The following is a 24,327-nucleotide window of genomic DNA, read 5'->3' on the forward strand; positions in this document are numbered from 1 at the left end:
TGTGTTTTTCTAGGGCATGTGTACTAGGGATGGGTACCTGGGTAGAAGCCAGAAAGCCGAAAGAGTTTGTGCCAGAGTGTCCTGCAGTGTCGGAAATTAGGGTTCTGTATGCTTAACAGAGTATTCGTACAGGTTGTGCTCACCGAGCTCTCAGGACTTAGTGGTGAAGGTGTTAATCCGCAACATTTCCTTAAATTGAGGAAGCTCCCAGACTCTGAACTCACTGACATTTTCTGGGGACTAAGGGCTTATTGGTGTTAAAATCTGTTTTTCGTTTCCGTTGAAATACAGTAACTCCCTTAGAGTAGTGCCATAGTTTGGAAAATAGCATTAAATGGAAGATAAGAACCTACCTTTAACCTGTCAAAACATTTTTACCATTACCAAGAGCATTGTAGGTATTTAAAACCAAAATTATTGTCTTTAACTCAAGCTGCTGTAAAATTGAAAGGTTTTTTTTATCACTGTACTCAAAACACTTAGTTTTGACTTGTCCGTTTTGCCTTTTCATTCATTTTGAATTTTACTTCCTGATTTTACCTACTTGCTCAGTTATTGTTATATTTGGGTTTCAGGCTCTGCGGAGGGATGTGTGCATTCCTACTAAAGTATTTGATCTTCACAATTCTTGGAAGGGGCATCTACTTTGGAAAACCGGAGTTTTAATTGTTTTATAACAAAACCGATTAAGTAAACTCAAGTGTGCTTTTTTTAGTTGTTAATTTACGGTTGAATTTGCCCTAAGTTAACATAGTCCTGGTAACTACCTTGTGAGTATGCTTTCAGCCCCTACTTGGTTGACACGCCCCATTGGAAATGTATTTTCTTGTTTTTGATTTTTGCTATTAACCTATCAAAGCAGGAGCTTAAGAAATGAGGGTGTTGCTTGAGGCAATATCTGAATAAATACTGAAGCTAAAAATAGGTCATCAATAACTGGGACAATAAGGTAAGATTGGGAGGGGCTCTGGTTTAAATATCAGATAATATAAATCTTGGATAGGAGTTTATAATCTGTGTGCTAATTGAGCCATCATTTCCATGATCATTAGAATATGAAAACAGCCAGTGCTTTCCTACTGGTGTACTGTCATGTGGCCCAGTTTCTTTGTAATATTGCTTTGAATCCCAGCCTTGCCATTTTACTGGCTGTGTTATGTGTATTTTGGGACAAGAACTTGTGCCTAGAGTTCCTCATCTGTAAAACTGAAATAATAATAATACCTCCTGTTTGGGCTGTTAGCAACTTTAAATGACTTAATACATTTTTAAAAGCCCTGAGAGCAGTGCTCATCAGCTACCCTCTTGGTATCTTGCTTATACTCACAGATAATGGTTTATCTTCTTTTATTTAATATGTGGGTTTCTAAAAGGTACATGTATGTTTTTTTAAAATGTTCATATTTTAAAACTAAGCCAGGCTTCAAGACATAGACTTCACAAACTAGTAAAATATTTTTCAAAATATTAGGAAACGGATGTAGGATTAACAACTTTAATTTGATAATTATGGCATTAGAAAAGAAAAACTACCACAGATTATCCCATCAGTTTAGTAAAGAAAAAGCATTTTAACCACTGAAAGAAGGAAGGTCAATTTTTTAGTAAAGAGCTGTTCTTTACATTGATTAATTTAGCTTTATGAAAAGCAACACATTGTGCTGATTTTTCTTATTCCACTGTAAACCTGAGAAAACTTCATACTCCAGCATTGCATCAATTGTTTTGTGAACCCAGTTTTTCTTACCTTGCTTTTGCTTATGCAAAATTTAGCTGCACTTAAGAAGAATCTTTTCAGCTATGTCTTCTGTTAGGCTTTTAAGCACACACACACACACAAAACAGAAAAACTTCAAAATGAATTTGTCTGTCACTGCCATTAAGAAATCCACTACTCATTCATGTGTTCATTTATTCTTCCGTTCAATCAAGATATGTTTATCGAATGGCTACTGTATGTCAGGCACTAAGGTTAAATGACAAATGAGACCTGCCTTCACAGGACATATAGTCCTATTCACATTCTCAGGATTTGGAAACCACAAACCCATGAACCATTCAGCAATAGCTTTATGTACCCTACGGTCCAGAAGTCAGAAATGTCCTTTCTTAGGAACGCAGCATCCTTTAAATATGTATGACATAACCCCTAAAGTAGCAGTAGACTATTCTTTTATGCCCACTGATAGTCCCTGATTCACAAATAGCAAATGAACTTTCAGGATATTAGCTTTGCTATACAGTTACAGAGAAAGCAGGGCTGGAATAGGAACTCACTAGATCATGCATGCCTGCCAGTTGGAGTTGCTACTTATGCTGACTGTGTCCTGACGTGGGAAAATGGTAGCCCCATTTCCATTGATTTGTATGGAGCATGTGCATAGCAGTCAGGAAGGGGACCTGTGGGCCAGCTCTCTTTCTACACCCCAGTCTGTGAATAGATAGAATGGGCTCTGAAGAGCCTGTGAAAGGGAGTAGCTTCTACTTACTTAGCTGGAAGTTTTAGGTATCTGGGATACCACTGCACTTTAATCACTGTGTCAGACTGCTGATTTGATTATGCAGATATTAAAACAGCTGACACCAATTAAATTAGAAAGATCTGTTCGGTGTATTTGAATAAGGAAAGACTGTGTTAGGAAAAGATGCATGTTTTTCAAATTGGAAGGGAAAGATATAGATTATAAATATTATCATTTCCTTGAAAGCAAGAGCTATGTCTTCTACTTTTTTTTACCTTGTCTCCACCAGACAATTAATAAGCATTGCAGGCCGTTGGACGTGGCTTTGTATATATTTAAGGTAGATGTATGCTTACAAGCTTTGTAAGATAACATGTTAATGGGGAGAGAGTTCCCCATTAAGAACATAACCACAGATACTTTGACCGATTTATTTATTTATTTATTTGTTTGCATGGGCAGGGCAGGGAATCGAACGCAGGTCTTCAGTATGGCAGGCGAGAAGTCTGCCTGCTTAACCACCGTGGCCTGCCCAATCATAGATACTTTAAATACATGAAAACTGTACGCCTTCTCCATGTACCTTTTCTTCTTTGTCTTTACTGTTTTCCTTATATCATTGAGACAAGAAGCATGTGAAACATGAGCATATGAGACAAGCTGCATCCTGAACAAAAAGAAAAATCATAAATGACTAATTACATCATAAAAGCCCATCTCTTAATTTTTCTTCACACGGTCAGGCTAAAAAAAAAAATAATAATCTCCCTGGCAGCTCTGGAAAGTTTCTAGTTGGCCTGGACAGTGTTGTACTTTTACCCAGTAAATTAATATTTTGGCGATAAAAGTACCTACGTACAAAACTAACATAAAAAAAGGAAAAAATACTAACATAATTTAACAATATAAATTCTAAATTAAAAATTATAGGTATCACATCCATGTGATTTTATTTTGAAGCAAAAGAATTTCCTCCAGGGGGCAATTATGAATATGTATTGCTTTCATTTGTGATGAGTAAAATACATGTTGAAATTTATAACTCATGTCAGTCCTTGTGAAGTTAATTGTGGAGTTGACGTAAAGTGTATGTGTAAAGTGACGTATAGCTGTAAAAGTATATAGAACTAAATTTTACACTGGATTTGGAAATTGTAATGAATTCTAACTATGATAGTCAACAAATGTAATATATAGCATTATCTTTAAACTTATCCAATAAGCTATTTGTCTTCAGTTACAATGAACTGTATTCTTAGTTCTTAGAACTAAGTAAAAATCAAAATCTGCGTAAAGCAAAAGAGCCCCAGTAGAGAGAGAAGAAAAACCTTTAAGAAACTAAAAGATATAAACATTGTCAGGGCCTATTTCTAACCCATGATTAATATCATGCATTAATTGTTAATCCTTGTCTTAGTTTGCCAGAATTATTATTGCAAAGACCACATAATGGGTCGGCTTAAACAAGAGGAATTTATTGGTTCCCAGTTTTAAGGCCAGGCGAAGTCCAAAGTCCAGTGTCAGCAAGGCTTGCTGTAGTCCTGAAGACTGTGGCATTCTGGTGCTGGCTGCAGGCAATCCTTGGGATTCCTTGGCTGATATTTCTGCCACCTATCACCTGGTGGATGGATTCCCTCTGAATTCCACCTTCTTGCTCTTACCTACGGCTTTTTCTTTATAAGCCTTCCAGTGATCCATATTAAGACTAACTGTGCTTCAGTTGGCCATACCCTGACTGAAAATAACATCTTGGAAAGTCCCTACTAACAATGGGTTCATACCCATAGAGATGTGGATTAACAACGTGAGTTTGTTGGGGTAGATAATTTAACTTACCACAGACCCGTAAATTGATTTTAAATTTCTAAACGCTCAGTTCTTCAGTGGCTGATTATTGGGTAAAAGACTAATTGAATGGCTAGTTTTAACATCCAGTTATGAGACAGTGGATACCTCATTAAGCTGAAAAGCAGCAACTTTATAATCTAACCCATTCATAAACTTTTAAAGAACTTTCATTTATGAGAAATATATATATATATATATATATATATATATATATATATATATATATATATATATATATATATATATATATATATATATATATATATATATATATATATATATATATATATATATATATATATTGGGGGGGTGCATGGTCTGGGAATCGAACCCAGGTCTTGCTCATGAAAGGTGAGCATTCTACAACTGAGCCACCCGTGCACCTATGAGACCCCTAGAAATGGCACTTCTCTGCTACTGATATTCTTGTTGAGAATTGTGTATCTTCATTTTGCTTCTTGGTGTAATTTGTTCTTTTAGGTAATTAGATGAAGATAGTTCCACATCCCTTAATTAATATAATGAAATTTGTCTTGTTTGGGGGAGGAGGGTGGCTTTCTATTAGCACCTGATCTCTTTTTTTTTGTTGTTGTTAAAGGAATCATCCATTGGGTATTGTCTTGGTTCATGGTAGTTTCTGCTTCCCATGATATTAGCCAATGGGGACTGATTCTCCTTCTCGGCTCCCCACGTCAGCCTGGAGTGGATGCATAAAGTTTACTCAGGCGATTAGACCCTGCCCTAGAAACTGACTCTTCAGGTGACTGAAGGACATGGAGACGAGTAGTGGACATGTGGGCCATAGCAATGGGGGGGCCGAGTCTTTTCCCACCGAATGGCTATTGCTGTCATTCCTGTGTATCATTTCCCAGTGGTTCCCTGGTTCCTGCTTGTTTTCCAAGTTTGGTCCTCCCACCTCTCCTCAATTCTGTGATTCCAAACATGCTTTCCCCAAATTCCATTTTTACTTAAAATAGTCAGTTTCCGCTGCATATCAGGGTCCTGGCAGGAAACAGATGGCTCCCTCAAACAGGGAAATTGAGGGGGGTGGTATTTAAGGGACTGTTTTCAGAAGTGTGGGCAGAGTTAAAGCATAATCAAGGGTTGATGAAGCATCTCAGGACTAGCAACAGCAGGGAGCCTTGCACCACTTCTAGGCTAGAAGGGCCAAGTGAAGAAGTGGTCACCGGAACCCGAAGAGAGGACTGTTGCAGTAGCAATGGGAGAGAGAGCCTGAAAAGCTGAAGCCTAGGAGAGGACCAAGGTAACTGCTCCACTAGAGTGGCAGCTAGGAGACAAAATAGGCTGTCCACACTCACCTCTATCCCTCAGAGTTCTGGCTGGAAGCAGAAGGCAAGAGAGCTTTCTGATATGGTCCATAAAAGTCAACCTTCCTGGGTGCAGAGCAGGGGGTTACCGGTGGAGAATAGATCTGAAGAGGCAAACACGTGGAAAGAAGACCACATTTAGCCACCAATATCTGAACATTATTTCATCATGAAATCTAAATGTGTCTGGAAATAGGCCCACTCGTTAGCTGGATGGTATCTTTAAAAAGAAAAACATTCAGTCTGGCAGTTACTCAAAAAGTTAAGCATGGTGGAATTGACCCAGCAGTTGCACTCCTAGGTACATACCCAAGAGAAATGAAAACACACGCGAGAACTTGCACACGGATGTTTATAGCAACATTCGTCATAATAGCCACAAGATGGAAACAGCCCATCAGCTCATGAATGGATAAATGAAATGTGATATGACCATACACTGAAATATAATTGTATTATTATATATTATGTATTATATGATTATATTATTCCACCATAAAAAAGGAATGAAGTTCTGATTCATGCCCTCCTATGGATGAATCTTGAAAATATGCCAGTCATTTAAAAAATATATTGTATGTAATTCCATTTATATGAAATGTTCATTATGGGCAAATAGAGAAAGTAGATTAGTGGTTGCTTGGGGCTGAGTAGGGATCAGAAAATTGGAGGATAGTAAGGTGCAGGCTTTGTTTTTTTTGTGTGTGTGTGTGTGGGCAGGCACTGGGAATCAAACCTGGGTCTCCAGCATGGTAGGCAAGAACTCTTCCTGCTGAGCCATCATGGCGTGCCCAGGGGTTTCTTTCTGAGATGATAAAAATGTTCTAAAATTGATTATGATATGGTTACACAGCTGTGAGTATACTAAAAACTTGAATTGTGTATGGTAAATGAGTGAATTGTATGTGAATTCTATCTCAGTAAAACTGCTACAAAAATTTAGAAAGGGAAAAGCAACCTCTTTATCATTTTGCCTAGATTTCAAGACTGTTTTAGTTTGCTGGAGCTGCTGGAATGCAGTATACCAGAAATGGCTTGACTTTTATAAAGGAGATGTATTAAGTTACAAATTTACAGATCTAAGTCCTCAAAAATGTCCAAACTAAGGCATCCAGGGAAAGGTACCTTGACTCCGAAGAAAGACCCATGTGTGTCACATGGGAAGGTACATGGCTGGTGTCTGCTGATCCTTGTTCCTGGTTCGGTTGTTTCCATTGCTTAGAGAGTGACTTCCTTTCTAAGTGTCTCAGGGCCCTCACTTAGCAAGGCAAAACTCTGGTTCTGGCTTGCTTAGCATGTCATGGAAAGGCACATGGCAACATCTGCTTGGCTCCTCTCCTGGCTTCAGATTTCAAGTGGCTCCCACAGATCCTGTGTATCCTTCTGGCATTTTTCTCTGCATCTCCAAACCTCAAACTGCAACTAACTAGTCAAGACCCATCTTGAATGGTTTCACATTTCCATCTAATCAAAAGGTCATGCCCACCCAATTGTAGGGTGGGAACTAATCAAGGGATTCTACCCTACAATTTTGGATCAGGATTAAAAGAACATAGCTTTTCTGGGGGTACATAACAGCTTCAAACCAGCACAGACAGACATATCTTTATAAAACGCATAGGAAAATATTGTGATGAAGAAATTCAAACGTGCTATATGTGAGCCGATATATGGGGTAGAAATGCAGCTACAATTCTCTGAGGAGGGAGACCAGTGTGGCCCTCTAGAAGCAACTTTTCTCCTAGTCTGGCCCCTACCAGGGATTCTAGAAGCTCTGTTCCTCACTTCCTGCTTGTCGACAAGAGTTTGGCTCCTCTCTCTGTCACAGTGGAGATTAATTAAGCCATCTCCAAAGAATGAAGTATGATTGGAGTTATTTTAGACCCCCTAAGTCAGGATGTGTCTGTGAGAAATTTGTTTGGGGATGTTTAGATAGAAAGTGTTTACACTTGACTAATGTATTTTTTTTTAAAGTGTTTTTCAGTCATTCTGGAACCCCTCAATCTCTTGATCCTGTCATTAGGGTTTGGCAACAAAGATGTGTGTGTCTTCCCAAGGTGTATGAAGAGCTGTTGTAACAAGGAAATCTCCTGTGGTAATAGAAGTATTACAGGTCAGGTGTATTCTTAATTCATTATTTTTTTTTTACATTCACTAACATCTTAAACATAAAAAAATTGTCCAAAGTACTATTTCTGGGTGTCTTGATTTGGGTACACTTTTGCAAGAGAATGGAGGGCTACCTCTGATAACCATGTAGTACATGCCTACTCCATGACTCAGTTTTGCTAAATTCATCCTCATAGCACCCCCGTGCTAGTATTATTTGCAATCGTGATTAATGGTACTGGGTTCGATACACGGCTCTCTGCTAATTAGCTGAAAGACCCTGAATGCTTCTGGATAAAAAGGGAATAATAACAATACATATCTCATAAGGTTGTTGTGAAAATTAAATGAGCTAAGAAACAGCAAATGCTCTTAGCTCAGCACCTCCCAGATAATAAGCACGTAACAAATGTCTGTTCTTGTTTTTAATATCGTCATTTTACAGGTAAGAAAGTTATGTCTTAGAGAGATTAAGTAACTTGTTATACCTAAGAGACGTTAGTAACTTGCCTAAGGTCAACACGTAAATAAATGGTGAGAGAAGGATTCAAACCTTTTTATCTAATTTCAGATTTGTCTATTTCTAGAGTCTGTATGTTTCCCCACTGTCATTTTTCTATTAAATCATCTGCTTCGTATTCTTTATTCCCACTACACAGGATAGCAGGATGACGCTCCTCAAAGTTGGAGATCAAACTATACCTGGAGGGCACTAGTAGATGTGGCTGAAGGACAAATGGATCCTGTGCCTAAAACCCTGACCAACGATGCTGTTGTACTTTTGAGTGATGTCCTGAAAATGTAATAACAATAGTAATAATATCCTGGTGAAGAGAAGCAGTTTTTCCAAGGGGTCAAATAGCTAGCAGGTGACAGAGGCCTGGGGGCAGCTTCTGGAGGGGTGCATCTTGCATGCTCCTGAGCTCCCTGCTTTGAAGAAGCCCTCATTGTGTACAAGATGGATTTAGCACCAATACACAGCAGAACCTCAGATGGCCAGTACTCAAGAACAAGGTTTTGTTTTCTGTGTTCTGGTGAAAGAAATGACTAGAAAGTAAACATGTAAAACCAAAGAAGTGACATGCAAAACTGAGCCAAACGAGCACACTAGCAAATGAAGCAAAAACAGTGATGGACTTGGTTAAGGTGGGGATCACATTATAGAGATTCTGATGATCTTTCTTGTGTCATCTGCAGATTCTCTATTTCTGTCTACATTACTATGATCCTAACTCATGAAGGTCTTCTCTAGGGACTTGAAGGCATAAGCTACATCAGCAAGGAAAGATTTACTTTTACTGAATGTGTTGTTTTCACTGTTTTAGAGAAAGGAACCAAAATTTCAACAGAGATTTTTGGAGCAAGATGGATTTTCTTAGTTCATCAGAAACTTTGGACTAATCTGAGTGCCCAGCTTTGATACACTGGTGCTTTTTTAGTAACTACATTAGAACTTGTTTTTATAATAGTTCATTATTTTATGGATTTGAACATGTGGATAAAATTACGTGTCCCCAGATAAGTAAAAACTGGATAAAAAAATAATGAGGGGAAGCAAGGTTAAAATAAATTGAGTAGATTGAAATACTAGTGGTCAATGGAAGGGAGGAGTAAGGGGTGTGGCATATATGAGTTTTTTCCCTTTTTATTTCTTTTGCTGGAGACATGCAAATGTTCAAGAAAAAATGATCGTGGTGATGGATACACAACTGTGATGATTTTGTGAGCATTAATTGTACACCATTTATAGAATGTTTGTATGTCAAGAATGTTTGTATGTTTGTTGTATACAATAAAAATATTTTTAAAAAAACATTTAAAAAAAGTTCATGTCCCCAGATAGAGCACCCACCACAGAAAAACTTGACAGCGTTCAGCTGACCTATAAGGTAAGACAATCTTCCACACCAGGATTATAAAGGCATTCTGATGCCTTATGTTGCAGGTTATAAAACATGTAATTGATGATTCACTTTTTTTTGTATGTTGTATGATGCAGTCACATTTCATTATTTTTCCATGTGAGTATCCCGTTATTGCAGCACCATTTGTTGAATTTTTTTCTTTTATTTGTTTGGTTTTGGTTTGTTTGTTTTTGGGGGAAGTGCGTGGATGGGGAATTGAACCTTAGTCTCCCACATGGCAGGTGAGAATTCTACCACTGAACTATCCTTGCACCCCTGATGATTCCTTTTTGAATGTTTAAATCCCCACAAGAGTTCATTTTGAACATTTAACTCACCCCAACATATAAAAACAAACCTAATTTTATTGGATGTAAATTTCACCTCAAAAGGTAAAAAATGGGCCAAACAAGCAATTACTGAATTCTGGTTAATAGGCAGGTTTAGGGGTGAAATGTGCTGATATTTTCAACTGAGATTGAGATGCATCAAAAAAGATTTTTTGGATGGCATTTTAGTTTTCCTTTGCTGCTTGAGCAAATACCATGCGATGGGATTTTATCAGCTCATGGTTTTGAGATTGGAAAAGTCCAAATCAGGGCATCATCAAGACAATGCTTTCTTTCTGATGACACTCATTCCAAGTCTAGCTGTCAGTGATTTTTGGTCCTTGGTGCCTCTGTCACATGGGAGTGCACATGGAGGCCTCTCCTGACCTCTCCCTTCTCTTCCAGGCTTGTTGACCTTCAGCTTCTTATTTCCATGGCTTTCAATCTGTCTGAATTTCATTCCACTTGCAAAGGACTCCAGTGATAGGATTAAGATCCATCCTGATTGAGGTGGTCCACACTTTAACTGAATTAACCTCATCAGAAGATCCTACTTAAAATAGCTTCACATTTGCAAGAATGGATTATGTTTACGAACATGTTTATCTGTATACATCATTCCAAGCAACCATGGATGGATGTAGGAATAGATTGGCTGGTACATGTGAGACAAAGCAGTAAAAATACAGTAAAAACCTTAATTTTAGTGTCTAGGTGGTTGTAATATGGTATTCACTGCACATTCTTTCAATTTACAGTAGTCTTGAAAATTTTCAATAAAATTTGGGGAAAAAATGAATGCATGGATTAAATAACATAGTCAAGCTTAAGAGTCCAATAACACATCTCACATTAAGTGAAACTGATGCATGAAAATGTAGAATTATTAATGATATTGGTAATAATTTATTGAATGCCTAATATCTGCTAGGCATTGTACAAAGTGCTCATTTTAGTTTTTTAATGCTGTTGGAAATGCAATATACCAAAAATGGGTTGGCTTTTATAAAGGGTATTTATTAAGTTGCAAGTTTACAGTTCTAAGGCCATAAAAATGTCCAAACTAAGACATCTAGGGAATGATACCTTGACTCAAGAAAGGCAGATGGGTCCAGAACACCTCTCTCAGCTGAAAAGGCACATGGCTGGCATCTGCTGATCCTTTGGCTTCTGGTTTCAAATAGCTTCCCCAGGGGTGTTTTCTTTTTGCATCTTCAGACATCTCTCTCTGTGTCAGCTCTGAAGCTTTTTCCAAAATGCTTCCCTCTTAAATTCCAGTAAATGATTAAATTGAATGGGTGGAGACATCTCCATGGAAACCACATAATCAAAAGGTCTCACCCACAATTGGGTAGATTACATCTCCATGGAAACAACTTAATCAAAAAGATTCTATCCAACAATATTGAATCAGGATTAAAGATTTTCTGGGGTACACCCCAACTTCAAACCAGCACAGTGTTCCTAAGTGTTATCTTATGTATACATAAACTTATGTAAGTTTAATATACTTAAGTATCATTTAAAGTATGTGTTGTTATCCTTATTTTACAGTTTAGGAATCATGCTCAAATTCACATAATTTCAGGAGTGTACACTTGCAGATCAACACAGCTGAGAGTCAAACCACATCTGTCTAACTCTCTAGTCAATGCTGTTAGCCACTCCACTATTGGAAAGCAAATCTGAATTGGAGCCCTGTAAAGACTATCAATTTCCCCATGTCCACTTATAAATGAGTCCAAGATTTAAATAGGACTAGAATCCCAGATTTTCTACTCCTTGCCCAAGGTTTTTTTCCCACTAATCATGTCATCTTTTTACAAAATGTACTCACTATTCCTTTAAATAACAAATTTCCATAATGCACTTTAAGTGTAATTTTATATAGTATAACTTGATCTATATACTTTTTTGGAGGGAATCACATATATCATAAACAGAGGTACCATGATGCTATAAACAGTCTGTCCATAAGTGCAGCATTAGTTTGGGCTTTTCAGAGCACTCAAATTCTGAAAGACCAATTGCATTCATTTTAGTGAAAATGCTATAATTCTGATTCTGGATTTTTTTTCACATCTCAAGTCCAAACCCATGGTTTTTCTTGAGCAGAATGTCTTTCAAACAAGAATATTTATCTTTTCGTTTTTAAGTAATGACTGATTTGTACATTGCAAACCCTTTTTTTAAAAAAACCTGAACAGGGGAAAGAGGAGTTAAGCATTAAAAACAAACCAGAAAACGTCATATTTATTTCCTTTCCTCACCTGCACCTTTCCTTTTTCCCCAGCTTTGTCTTCAGTGCTGCTTTTGAAATCTTGACATGGAGATGCGGCAGCATTGAAGAAATGAAGAGATTAACTGTATCTTCTTTTTGGTTTTAAGGCCTAACCAGTTGTCCATCTACTCTGGTACTATTAGTTAAATGTTTGGCAGCTGTGGAGTTTAATCCTGGGTTTAAGTTTTGTCTCCACTACTCATTAGGTGAGTGTCGGGGAGGTTCCTCATATTCTGAGTCATTTTTCCATGGGGTTTTTGTGAACATCAGAAGAAGTCGTATTTACACTTTTGGAAAAAAATAAAAACAAAAACTAAGAACAATGCACCAAACAATTTTTTAAATTTTATTATTTATTTGGTTTTGCTGTTTTCTATACAACTCTATTACATGCTTTCAGTGTGGGATGAAGCTCTTTCTTGAATTCAGAACATAGAATTGTTGGGACACAACTCTTCATAGGTCTTTCACATATGTGCATGTTGTGAATGAGGGACTAATGGTCCTTTTGTTATGGAGTATCTTTTCAAGGATATTGGTATAGCAAACAGCCTTGAAAGACAGATGTCTCCATTTGGAGCAAAGGACAGGCATGCTTACTGTCTTGTATAAAAAATCTGGTTTCCCTAACCTCAGGATTCCTCCCCAAAAATGCAACCACTGCATGTGCAGCCATCCATCTGGGCTTATCCATGTAGTCCCATGGGAAATGGGCCTTAGGGATCCTGTGCAAATGCTGTACGTGGACTACTTCTATTGCTGTGTGTAATGAAGTCCTTTATCTCTGACCCTTGGAATCTCATGTGTTCTGCCAGCCTCCATGAGACTGTGGCAGACTAACCTGTTGGCAGGCTCTTAGGTTAGTAAACTCAGACCCTTTGCAGTTATTGACAAGAAGTTGCTATATAAAATTGAGACAATGATTCTTCCTTCTGTCATGTCTTGAAACAATTTTTATAAAATATATCAGCTTTTGGGGAGAATGAGCAGTGTATTGCAGTGGTTAAGCAAACAGACTGTACACAGACTGTCTGGATTCTCATCATCGTTAGGGCTTTCTCTTAGACTTTAAGACAAAGATGTGAGTGAAAATAATTTATCTGGGAGGTAATCCCTGGAATCACTGGTGGAACTGAGAAAGTCATACAGGAGGGAAGGCAGCAAGTTAAGGGTATATTTTCAAATAAATTGTAACTGTAGATTATTGAAATTTAATCCCACCTGGGAACTCTTGTAGCCAGTATAGAACATGTGTCTCAGAGTTATTCCCCTGAAGGGTGAGGGAGCTGCTTATTTTACTCCAACACCCATGAGTCATTTGGTTGAGGGCCTGGGAGGAGGGGTGCTGTCTCTAGCTCTGGTTTTTCTGGTCTGGCTGGCATACAGTGCAAGAGTGGGCTCCAGTAGCTAAACGGAGCCTTTAGGCAAAGAGATGCAGTCCCTGGCAGTTGGAAGTGAGGCCTGTGTGCCCACTACATTGATAAGGTCCAGGAGAATTGAACTGGCATGCCCATAGCCATTACTAGAGATTTACTAGCAGAACATTCTTACAAACTTTCTCAGCCTGGTTATGCCCCAGGTTCCTTATCTGTAAAGTGGGAATACTATATATATATATATATTATATATATATATATATAAAATAACAGCACCTACTACCAAGGATGATAGGAGGATTGAAGATTTTAATCCATAAAGAGCATTTAGGAAATGTCCCCTATAGTTATAGAAAAACTAGACATTAGTTTATTTTTTTTTGTATTTTGCTTGTATCATTCTCACCTGTATCATTCTCTGATATCTTGGAGTTTGACTTCTGATTCTGTAACACAGTGAAGTTTTAGTTTACTAAATGCCTGAGATGGACACTTACAGATTCCAGGTATCTTTACGCTTGCCATTTGTCAAGGGGCGATATTAGCTGCCTCATGGGAAGTACCAAGAAAGATGTGTTTAAAACTTGTTATTCCTATTTAAATTTCCCTAGAGAATTTGTGGGGCTAAGCGCTACTGAACTCTTTAATTTAAAGATTTACTGCTTTGTCAGAGAAACTAATTAAATCTTATTTGAAGTGTCAGTAACCCAGCAGCATTAGACTCTAATTTTCTGTTCTTCTACTATGGGAGTGAGGATATAAAAGAGAAGTGTATTTTAAACTCAATTTTCTAGCATTATGTATCATTTATATCAGACTCTTACAGATCACCATCCTGGTAACTATTGAATTCAACAAAACAAAATGCTCAACAATTTTATTAAATCTACTTTACTTTTGATTAGGCAAAATTCTGTTATTAAGCCAAACAACACTAGTAGGAAATTATGGTTTACCAGGGAAGAGAGCCGTCTTTATGGAAACCAATTCTTCAGTGTTCTATAAATTTGTCTATTTCTTACGTTAATAGTGTCTCTGAACTCTATCGTTTTTTCTTCTCCCCAAATAGCACTTTTGGCTTTCTCTGTCTTGACTCCTTTTTTTTTTTTTTTTCTAAATATTTTTATTGACAAATCCTCATCTGCCTTGACTCTAGATTTTGGTCACTTTTACCTATGATCCAAGTCTTTGTATTAAGGAAATTGCCTAAAGGATTTTTCCCAAAATGCTTTTTTCATTTTTGCATTTATTTGCCCATTTGTGTTTTCTTTTCTTTGCTAAGTCTGAGGATATCTTAAAGCAAGATGTATGTGCATATATATGAATATTAAAAGAAAGTTAGGAAAACTGTAATCTATAAATATTTATCAGTGTTTAGGCTAAAAGAAAACTAACCATGATTTTAAACCTTAGAAGTTCAACAGTTTTAATAAAATACAGTTTTTCCTAGCTACTTCTTGTTTATACCCTTAAATATCTTACATTTGAACACTGTTAAATGGTGCTTAATTTTTATTCTGAACCAAAAGGGTTGGAAAAACTTGTATACATTTTTTCTTCTGTTCGTCGACTTAAAAATTTTTTTTGATGTCTTATTGACCTATAAAATTTTTTTAAGTACAGTAGGAGAAAGTTCCTTATAAATTTAATCCATATATATTATAATATCATTTTTATTTCTTGAAACTTCCTTGCCAATTTCTTCCTTGCTCAGTATCAGTTTAATAGACTACATTGCTATAGATAGTATGAATCAAATGTTTTTTATCTTAAATATAGGATATTTAGGCTATTAGGGATGAAAAATAATAAAATTCAGCATTTAACCTACTCAATTATAATAAAGCATAAAATAAATCAAGTTTTTTATAAGTCCAAATTGTATTACATATTTATGGATACTAAGAAGTGTTTTAAGTGTTTTAAATAGTCTTTTAGTGCATACATGTGAATATAAAAATAATGTAACTATCGTAATAACTGTTTGAATTCTCTGTTACATTTTTTTAATTTTTAAAAATTCTTCTAAATTTTTCTGAAAGGTATACATCGATCCAAATCTTCTGAAAATGAGTTTCTATCCTTACTATTTTTAAGGTAAGACTTTAAACTCCACTTCTAAAATTTTGACATTCATTTTTCCTTTTCTCATTAACTGAATGATACTCACTGAGTGTTTACTGTGTGCCAATCTCCCAGAATATGATAGTAAACATTGTGTTTTCTGATCAAGGAGACAGACAGTAATCAAATAACACCACAAAACACCATAAAAGACAACTGTAATAAGTGCTGTGCACAGAAGAACCCAGCACAATGTGAGTAGATGTTAAGGAGAGCTGACCCAACCAGGTGAGAAGAGGGGTCCTTCCTGGAGGAAGCAGCATGTGAATTGAGATCCGAGGGACATGCCAGGGTAAGTCAGACAAGAAATACAGTTTGGGCTATAATTACAAGTCTGAATCAAAACCTTTATTCACCCTCAGAGTGAATACACTGAATTCTGTATCCAGATTTCACAAAGTTTGCAGCACATCAAAATTCATGACAATCCTCTCAACCTCCACCCCAACGCCAACTCCAGTTTCATTGGAGCTATGCTCCCTCAGGAACTAATGATCTGGCCTTAAATTCCTCTTTTATTAGCAAAGCATTATAGTACTGGCTTCTGTTTCTGAGAAGATTAAGGATAAAATGAAATAGGGTATGTGAAAGTGTTTTTATTTTTACATGATAGGGGTCTATGCCAATACCATTATCGGTTATGTGATTTGCATAATTACTTATAAAAATAAGTAATATACTTGTATGGCAAGTGGATAAAGAGAGATAATGCCTTAGAGAAAAGGATTATTTGTCCTCTACAACTAACATATCTAGGTATTCTTACCCAATTGTTTATTAACAAAGAAATTTTTTTGTATGTGTATGGTGGGGTCACATTTCATTATTTTTCCATGTGAGTATCCCATTATTGCAGCATCATCTGGTTGATTTTTAAATTTATTTGTTTGTTTTGTTTGGTTTTCTGTTTTTTAGGAAGTGTATAGACCAGGAACTGAACCTGGGTCCCCCACATGGCAGGCAAGAATTCTACCACTGTTTAGCATTCTACCACTAAATAACTACCCTTGCACCCCCATTACCAAAGAATTTTTAGTAAATGGTTTCCTGACACAGCTGCCTGCTAGGCACAGAGTAAGTTTTTCCTTAAAAGAATGATCATAGCCAAGATGCACAATCAACATAGACAACATAACATCAAGGGCATAGGTAAATTCATTCATTCATTCATTCACTCCTTCCTTCATTCAATCCATCAGTGCTTACATCTAAGGATATTAAGAAAAACAAGACAGTAAGACAGATGTGGTCCCTGCCCTCATAAAGCTGATAATCTTGCTCTAGTCAGTTGTTGTGAACCTGTGAAGATACGCATTTTATTTCAGGAGTATGCACTAGAAATAACACAAGCTACTAAGTAATATCTGTACAATACAGGGCCAATGATTTTATCAAGATTCAAGGGTAGACCTTCCACAAGGAGCAGAAGATACCTAAGCTGTTTGCATTGCTTCATCCAATTCCTCATCACATACCTTCTTGGCATCTGTCTAGATTTCAATAGGAAGGGGGTGTACAGCTGGCAGAAGCACACTCACCCCACCTCTACTTGGAGAAGGGATCAGAGGTGTTCTGATCAGGCTTCTGATCAAGTGGATCATCATTTCAGAGGGAAATGGTAGGCCCAGCTCAATGTGCTGATAGAGTGGAGGCCATCTCCTGTAACTCAATGCATCTGAGAGGACCTTGCGGGAGAGAAAGAAGTCAAACCTGCATCCTTAACAGCTCAGCTTACAACCAGCCCTGCTCAGCTTCCAAAAAATGCCGCAGGAAATATCAGCTCATTCTGGAAGGTTATCTACTTACTGAGACCAGCCCAACAGAACCTGAGGAACTTAGGTTATTCCTACTGACTTTGAATGTGACAGCGTCAAAGCCAGAATGTGACCCTGGCGTAGCAAAGAAGAGGATCGTTCTCAAAGCACAAGTTCCACCAGAATGGTAACTCAGGCAAAACATGTATTTGCTGCACTACTGTCCCCTCTGTCTGTATCATCTCCCTTCTTTCCTACCTTCCCTGGTCCCCAGGGTCCTGATTCACATCCTGTCTGTCCAGTGTTTCTCACTGCAGGTCTTTCTGGGACATCCTCTGATGCTAACTAAATTCTATCTTTCAACGAAAGTTATAACCCTGTATTCCATTCCTTATGAATGAGTCCTGTGTTTAATTAATTAATTTATTTCACTAAGCAGAAGGTAATAATCCATTTCTGATCAATGAGTAATGGTGTTAATGGACTTAGGACAGAATGTGGCATAGAAATGCTTCCTGAGAATGTAAAAGCCTCTGGTAATCTCTGTAGGCCATTTGTATATATTCCAACAGGAGCCACTTGTAGACCTTTCTTAAGCTACAGGGAATGGTACTAAAATGTAAAAAGTTCTAGCCCTACAGGAGATTTTATTTATTATCTTTGTGTCCTCATATAACATCTGCATATGGTTTAATGAGACAGGTCTTTTTAGCATTCTACCACTAAATAACTACCCTTGCACCCCCATTACCAAAGAATTTTTAGTAAATGGTTTCCTGACACAGCTGCCTGCTAGGCACAGAGTAAGTTTTTCCTTAAAAGAATGATCATAGCCAAGATGCACAATCAACATAGACAACATAACATCAAGGGCATAGGTAAATTCATTCATTCATTCATTCACTCCTTCCTTCATTCAATCCATCAGTGCTTACATCTAAGGATATTAAGAAAAACAAGACAGTAAGACAGATGTGGTCCCTGCCCTCATAAAGCTGATGATCTTGCTCTAGTCAGTTGTTGTGAACCTGTGAAGATACACATTTTATTTCAGGAGTATGCACTAGAAATAACACGAGCTACTAAGTAATATCTGTACAATACAGGGCTAATGATTTTATCAAGATTCAGGTCTTTTGGCTAAATCTGACGTTGTATGACTATTCATTAACCCCAAGGTACAATGCTGGAAATTCAAGGCTTGTCAGTGAGGTTGACTACTTCTGGGTACTGGTACTGTGCCAGAAAGAAAGATTAGTTACATGTTTTCTTTAGTAATGACATGAGTTAAATAATGTACCCTCAGATTAAATTTGTCACCTATTCAACCCAGGGTTCTAACAACAGGCCACAAGGCAAATATGGTCTATTAAGTATAGAAACTGGGGGATGTTGACAGCTGCCAAGTCCACACAGCGTTTACACATTGTACATGCTGAGCAAACACATCAGTCAATTTGTCTGACCTGTCCATGCCCCCTTCCTTAGAACCTTCTCCCATTGTTTCTGATGAGCAGGCAGCAAGTCATGTGATCCCCTTTCCTGACCACAACTGATAGAAACAAGACAGAGAGAGAGGAGGTTAAAGTCATTATGTAGTGACACAGAAACCAGCAAACATGTGGTTCCAGTGCGGGAGGGATAAGTAAAGGAGACAGCACACCCCTTGACTCCTGAGGGCTTTCCGGTTTCTACTTCTGGTTCCCTAAGTGTCCAGATATCCTTCCTATCTTGATTCTATGGGATAACCTGTTTAACAGAGAAGGCTAATTTCCATAGCAGCCTAACCCACTAGAAATATACTGGAAGTCACAAGGTAATTAAAAATTTTCTGGTAACTACATTTAGAAAGTAAAAAGATATTGATTGAAAGTAAAAAGATATATTGATTATATACCAAGAATGGAATGATCATACGGTGAGAATGTTTGTGTTTATATGTTATGTTTAAAAAAAATTTTTTTTAATTATTAAAAAAGATGGAATCATAAAAAAAAGAAAGTAAAAAGAAATAGGTGAAAATTAATTTTATTAATATATTTTATTTAACCCAATATGTCCACAGTATTACAGCATATCTCAATATGGACAAATTGCATCTTAAGTGCTTAATAGCCTCATGTGGCCAGTGGGGACAGTGCAGGGATAGAGTGGTTCCTGGGAAGCAGCTGTACTATCAGGGACTACATTTCCCAGCTCTCTTCTTGCATCTAGGAAGGGGCAGGTGACTAGTCATTCAAAGGCTCGTTAGTAAAAGTTATATTTATCATTTTTATGTTAGTTTACAAGCTACTGGAATGCAGTATACCAGAAGTGGAATGGCTTTTAAAAAGGGGAATTTAATAAGTTACAAATTTACAGTTCTAAGCCTATGAAAATGTCCAAACCAAGGCATCCAGAGAAAGATACCTTAATCCAAGGAAGGCCAATGGGTCAAGAGCACCTCTGTCAGGTGAGTAGTCCTGTGGCTGACATCTGCTGGTCCCTTGCTCTTGGGCTCTGTTCTTTCAGCCTCTTCCTGGGGGTCTCCCTCACTTTGCTTCTCCGGGGCTAGCCTTCATCTCTTGGCTTCCCTTGGCTCTGTCCAGGTTCTTGCTTATGGAGATGTCTGCTGGACTCCAAGCATCTCCGTGTCTCTGTTCTGTGCCTGTCAGCTCTATTATGAAGTTTCTGTCCACTCTGTCATTTCTCCTCTGTCAACTCTGGCTCTTTCCAAAATGTTTCCTCTTTTAAAGATTCCAGTAATTTAATCAAGACCCATCTTGAATGGGTGGAGTCACATCTCCACCTCATCAATAGTCACACCCACAATTGGGCACAACGCATCTCTGTGGAGATAATCTAATAAAAAATTTCCAACCTACAGTATTGAATCAGGATTAAAAGAAATGGCTGCCCTCACAAGATTGATCAGGATTAAAACATGGCTTTTCTGTGGTATATAATAGTTTCAAACCAGCACAACATTCAAACCAAGGTGGTTAAGAAGCACATATTCCTTCTCCACACTCTCTGTCTCCTTCTACCAACTTGATGAAGATGGACATGGCGCCCTTGAAAACCACATGTGAAAGATGGCAGAGGGTACCACAAGAAGGAAGGAGCATGGGCCTCTGAATAATCATTGGCCTACCTTTGATCAGGAGCATTCTTTTTGGACCATAAGCAAGAAATAAACTTCTTTTTTACTTGAGCTATTAAACTTAAGATTTTTTTTTAATTAGAGAAGATGTACATTTAAGAAAAATCATGTAAAACATACAGTGTACCATATACTGTCCCCCCCATTGCTGACATATTGCAGTAGTGTGGTACCTTGACAACAATTGATGAAAAACTAATAAAATTGTATTATTAACTACAATCCATGGTTTACATTAGGTGCATTCCCCCCCCATATACCACCCTATTATTAACACCTTGCATTAATGTGGTACATTTATGATAATTCATGAAAGAACATTTTTATACTAGTACTATTAACTGTAGTCCATCATCTACAATAAGGTACACTGTTAAACAGTCATATGTGCTATCTTTTAATTTTTATTCTGGTAGCATATATGAGAACTAAAATTTAACCACATTCACATATATAATTCAGTGCTGTTAATTACACACACAATATTGTGCTACCATTATCATTATCCTTTTGCAAACATTTACAACCAACCTAGATAGAAATTCTATACAAATTAAGCATTAACTCCCCATTCTCTTCCCCCAACCCAACCCTTGTAACCTGTATTCTAGATTCTCTCTCTGTGAATTTGCTTATTCTAATTATATCATATCAGTGAGGTCAAACAATAGTTGTCCTTTTGTGTCTGGCTTATTTCCTTTTTAGGACTGAATAATATTCTATTGTGTGCACATACTGCATTTTGTTAACGCATTCTTCGGTTGAACACTTGGACTGCTTCTATCTTTAGGCAGTTATGAATAATGCCGCTATGAACATGCAAATATCTGTTTGAGTTCCTGCTTTCAATCCTTCTGGATTTAAATATAGTAGGGAAATTGCTGAGTGTGATGATTTGGAGTTTTTGGCCCCCAGGAAAGATCGTATTCTTAAAGCTAATCCATTCCTGTGAGTGTAGACCTATTGCGGGTGGGACCTTTGCTTAGGTTATTTCAGCTGAGGCGTGCTCCAGGTGGGTCTTAATCCTCTTACTGGAGCCCTTAACAAGAGCATGAAATAGAGAGAAGGCACAGAAGTCGAGAGAAGGACATGAACAGAAGCTCAGAAAGAAAGCTACAGGCAAAGTAGCCAGAAGCCAAAAGCAATGAAACCCAGGAGAGAAGGACCAGCAAATATACTATGTGCCTTGCCATGTGACAGAGGAGTCCAGGATCACCTGATTGCTTATTGATGCCTTGATTTGGACATTTTCACAGCCTCAGAACTGTAAGCTTGTAAATGATAAATCCCTGTTGTAAAAAGTCAAACCATTTCTGGAATAAAGCATTTCAGCAACTTTAGCAAATGAAAACACCGAGTCATATGGTAGTTCCATACTTAACTTTCTGAGGAACTGCCAAACTGTATTTTAGAGAAGCTGTACCATTTGCACTCCCACTAGCAATGAATGAGGGTTCCTGTTTCTCTGAATTTTCTCCTCCAATACTTGTTATTTTGTTTTATTAATAGCAGCCTTTCTAATGGTTGTGAAATGGTATCTCACTATAGTTTTGATTTGCATTTCCCTATTTACTAGTGATGTTGGGCATTTTTTCATGTGCTTTTAGTCATTTGTATATCCTCTTTGGAGAAATGTGTATTCAAGTATTTTGCCTGTTATTTTAAATTGGACTGTTTGTCTTTTTATGGCTGATTTGTAGGATTTCTTTATATATTTTGGATAGTAAACCTTTATTAGATATGTGGTTTCCAAATATTTTCCCCCTTTGAGTAAGATATCTTTTCACATTTGTGACAAAATCTTTTGATGCACAAAGTTTTTAATTTTGAGGAGACCACATTTATCTATTTCTCCATTTGTTGTTTGTGTTTTGGGTATAAAGTCTAAGAAACCATTGCCTAACACAACATCCTAAAGATGTTTCCCTGCATTTTCTTCTAGGAATTTTATAGTCCTGGTTCTTATATTCAGATATTTGATCCATTTTGGTTAATATTTGTATATGGTGTGAGACAGGGGTCCTCTTTCATTCTTTTTCATAGGGATATCCAGTTCTCCCACCACCATTTGTTGAAGAGACTATTCTTTCCCAATTGAGTGGACTTGGAAGTCTTGTCAAAAAATCAATTGGTAGGGCAGTGCAACGGTGGCTCAGTGGCAGAATTCTTACCTGCTGTGCCGGAGACCCAGGTTCATTTCCTGGTGCCTGCCCATGCAAAGAAAAAAAAAATCAATTGGCTGTAGATGTGATGATCTATTTTTGAACCCTCAATTAGATTCCATTGGTCTATATATCTGTCCTTGTGCCAGGGCCATGCTGCTTTGACCCCTATAGCTTTGTAATAAGCTTTAAGAGCAGGATGTATGAGTCCTCCAACTTCATTCTTCTTTCTCAAGATGAGTTAGGCTATTTGGGGCCTCTTATCCTTCCAAACAAATATGATGATTGGCTTTTCTGTTTCTGCAAAGTAGGCTATTGAAATTTTGATTCGAATTGCACTGAATCTGTATATCATTTTGGGTAGAATTGACATCTTAATAATATGTAATCTTCTAATCCATGAACATGGAATGTCCTTCCATTTATTTAGATCTTCCCTGATTTCTTTTAGCAATGTTTTGTAGTTTTTAGGGTACAGGTCCTTTATATCCTTGGTTAAATTTATTGCTAAATATTCAACTCTTTCAGTTGCCACTGTAAATGGAAAATTTTCCTCCATTTCCTCCTCATATTGGTCCTTACAATGTATAGAAACACTACTGGTTTTTGTGTGTTGACCTTGTACCCAGCCACTTTGCTGAATTCATTTACTAGCTCTAGTAGCTTTGTTGTAGATTTTTTGGAGCTTTCTATGTATAGGATCATATAATCTGTAAGTAGTGAAAGTTTTGCTTCTTATTTTCCAATTTGAAAGTCTTTTTTTTTCTTGCTTGACTGCTCTGGCTAGAACTTCCAGCACAATGTTATAAAACAGTGGTGACAATGGACATCCTTGCCTTTTTCCAGATTTAGAGGGAAAGACTTCAGTCTTTCACCAGGGAGTATGATGTTAGCTGTGGGTTTTTCATATATGCCCTTTATCGTATTGAGGATTTTACATTTTTTCAAATGCCTTTTCTGTATCAAATGAGGTGATGATGTTTTTACCCTTCATTATGTTAATGTGTTGTATGATATTAGTTGATTTTCTTATGTTGAACCACCCTTGCACACCTGAGATAAACCACTTTATCATAGTGTACAATTCTTTTAATAAGCTGTTGGATTCAATTTGCAAGTATTTTGCTAAAGATTTTTGCACCTTTATTCATAAGAGAAATTGGTCTTTAATTTCCTTTTCTTGCAGTATCTTTATCTGACTTTGGTGGTAAGGTGATGTTGGCCTTATAGAATGAGTTCGGTAGTGTTCCCACCCCTTCAGTTTTTAGAAAGAGTTTGAGCAGGATTGGGATTCATTCTTCTCGAAATGACTGGTAGTATTCCCCTGTGTTGGTAGTAGTCACTAGATGGCTTCATCTAGTCCTGGGCTTTTGTTGTGTGATTCAATCTCTTTGCTTCTAATTGGTCTGTTCAGATCTATTTCTTCTAGAATCAGTGCCGGTTATTCATGAGTTTCTAGGAATTTGTCCATTTCATCTAGGTTGTCTATTTTGTTGGCATTCAGTTGT

At 37.3% G+C, this 24,327-nt stretch overlaps 1 long non-coding RNA gene across 1 annotated transcript; it reads left to right on the forward strand.

The window, feature by feature from the left end:
* Window positions 1–4,631: 4,631 nt before the first annotated feature.
* On the forward strand, window positions 4,632–9,470 carry LOC143676593 (uncharacterized). Its single transcript, XR_013172205.1, has 3 exons — window positions 4,632–5,574; window positions 7,613–7,751; window positions 8,407–9,470. It is a non-coding gene; the product is annotated as an uncharacterized LOC143676593 (long non-coding RNA).
* The last annotated feature ends 14,857 nt before the right edge of the window (window positions 9,471–24,327 follow it).

The sequence above is a fragment of the Tamandua tetradactyla genome, chromosome 3 (assembly GCF_023851605.1).
Source record: "Tamandua tetradactyla isolate mTamTet1 chromosome 3, mTamTet1.pri, whole genome shotgun sequence".
Classification (NCBI taxonomy): domain Eukaryota; kingdom Metazoa; phylum Chordata; class Mammalia; order Pilosa; family Myrmecophagidae; genus Tamandua; species Tamandua tetradactyla.